General features: G+C 34.0%; 1 protein-coding gene across 1 annotated transcript in view; it reads left to right on the top strand.

The window, feature by feature from the left end:
- Window positions 1-2,500, top strand: part of LOC137659670 (mucin-22-like) — a 734,167-nt gene that overhangs the window by 717,259 nt on the left and 14,408 nt on the right. The window lies entirely within an intron of this gene.

The raw sequence follows: 2,500 nt of genomic DNA, 5'->3' as shown, positions 1-2,500 counted from the left end.
TACCAAACAAACAATTAACAACAAATGGGAAAAAATTGCGAATTTAGTCTTTCGACCTCCTTTCCTTACCAAACAGTTAACAGTAAATTTTTGAATTTGTGAATTTAATCAGTCTTTCGACCTCCTTTCCTTACCAAACAGTTAACAGTAAATTTTTGAATTTGTGAATTTAATCAGTCTTTCGACCACTTTTTCCTACCAAACAAACAGTTTCCCCGAGGAGGGCTGACTTCCTAGAAAGTAATTATAGCAATGAGTGCTACATCCCTCGTTCAGATACCGCATGAAGGATGAGGAAAAGGAAGAAAGTAGAGAGGAAGAAAGATAGACGGAGAGAAAGACTCCCACGCCCTCACATCCGCTTCAAACACCTACACAGAAGCCTTATCAGCAGCACTTCAACAAACACCCCCCCCCCCCCCGTTTCCTCTCCCTCTCTCTCCCTCTCCCAAGATCTTTACTTATACTGTGCCATTCATTTCTATCTTGCGAGCACTCCCGCTCTTCTTGGATATTAATGATCTTTCGTCCCAACTTCTGCCACTCCGTTAGTGCTACAATCTCTCTCTCTCTCTCTCTCTCTCTCTCTCTCTCTCTCTCTCTCTCTCTCTCTCTCTCTCTCTCTCTCAAATGTCTGCAGGATCATAAGCTCTATTCACCAACCTGTGATTCACTATTGCGATAAAAAATTTAAATTATATAGATACATCATTATGAGTTTTACTCTTCTAACACGTTGAGAGAGTCTTCGAGTCATTGAATGAAATGCGAGATTTTCTCATCCGCAAAAATTATGACAAGGAAGAAGAGAAAAAAAAAATAACCAGAAAAAATTACTAAACTGAAGGTTTGATTAAAAATGTTCTGGTCGTATTTAAAAAACTTTCAAAACATTGTTGATTCGCATTTTTTTAGTTTTAAGTTATTTATTCTTTTACTATTTATTCATCAAAGATGATCTTTTTTCTATAGAAAATAATGAAATCAAGGATTGGTGTTAGTATTACACACGAGTTTGAATTAAATTTTTCCTGTTAGCATTACACTCGAGGTTGAATTACTTTTTTCCTGTTAGCACACACGAGTTTGAATTATTGTTTTCCTGTTAGCATTACACACGGATTTGAATTAATTTTTCCTGATAGCAATAGTCACGAGTATGAATTACTTTTTTTCCTTTTAGGATTACACACGAGTTTGAATTGCTTTTTTCCTGTTAGCATTACTCGCGAGTTTGAATTACTTTTCTTCCTTTTAGGATTACACACGAGTTTGAATTACTTTTTTCCTGTTAGCATTACTCGCGAGTTTGAAATACTATTTTCCTGTTAGCATTACACACGAGTTTGAATTACTTTTTTTCTGTTAGCCTTACACACGAGTTTGAATTACTTTTTTCCTGTCAGCATTACACACGCGTTTGAATTACTTTTTTCTGTTAGGCTTACACACGAGTGTGAATTACTTTTTTCCTGTTAGCATTACACACGAGTTTCAATTACTTTTTTCCTGTTAGCATTACTCACGAGTTTGAATTACTTTTTTCCTGTCAGCATTACACACGCGTTTGAATTACTTTTTTCTGTTAGGCTTACACACGAGTGTGAATTACTTTTTTCCTGTTAGCATTACACACGAGTTTCAATTACTTTTTTCCTGTTAGCATCACTCACGAGTTTGAATTACTTTTTTCCTGTTAGCATTACACTAGAGTTTGAATTACTTTTTTCCTGTTAGCATTACACACAAGTTTGAATTACTTTTTTACTGTTAGCATTACACACGAGTTTGAATTACTTTTTTCCTGTTAGCATTACACAAGAGTTTCAATTACTTTTTTCCTTTTAGCATTACACACGATTTTCAATTACTTTTTTTCCTGTTAGCCTGACACACGAGTTTGAATTACTTTTTTCCTGTTAGTATTACACACGAGTTTCAATTATTTTTTCCTGTTAGCAGTACACACGAGTTTGAATAACTTTTTTCCTGTTAGCATTACACACGAGTTTCAATTACTTTTTTCCTGTTAGAATTACACACGAGTTTCAATTACTTTTTTCCTGTTAGCATTACGCACGAGTTTGAATTACTTTTTTCCTGTTAGCATTACACACGCGTTTGAATTACTTTTTTCCTGTTAGCATTACACACGAGTTTCAATTACTTTTTCCCTGTTAGCATTACACACTATTTTCAATTACTTTTTTTCCTGTTAGCATTACACACGAGTTACAATTACTTTTTTCCTGTTAGCATTACACACGATTTTCAATTACTTTTTTTCCTGTTAGCATTACATACGATTTTCAATTACTTTTTTTCCTGTTAGCATTACACACGATTTTCAATTACTTTTTTTCCTGTTAGCATTACATACGATTTTCAATTACTTTTTTTCCTGTTAGCATTACACACGATTTTCAATTACTTTTTTCCTGTTACCGTTACACACGATTTTCAATTACTTTTTTCTTGATTTTCGGTTAGTCATTTTATT

This window comes from Palaemon carinicauda, chromosome 20, assembly GCF_036898095.1.
Source record: "Palaemon carinicauda isolate YSFRI2023 chromosome 20, ASM3689809v2, whole genome shotgun sequence".
NCBI lineage: Eukaryota > Metazoa > Arthropoda > Malacostraca > Decapoda > Palaemonidae > Palaemon > Palaemon carinicauda.
Note: the sequence above shows the minus strand (reverse complement) of the source record. Positions and strands in the feature narration are given on the sequence as shown.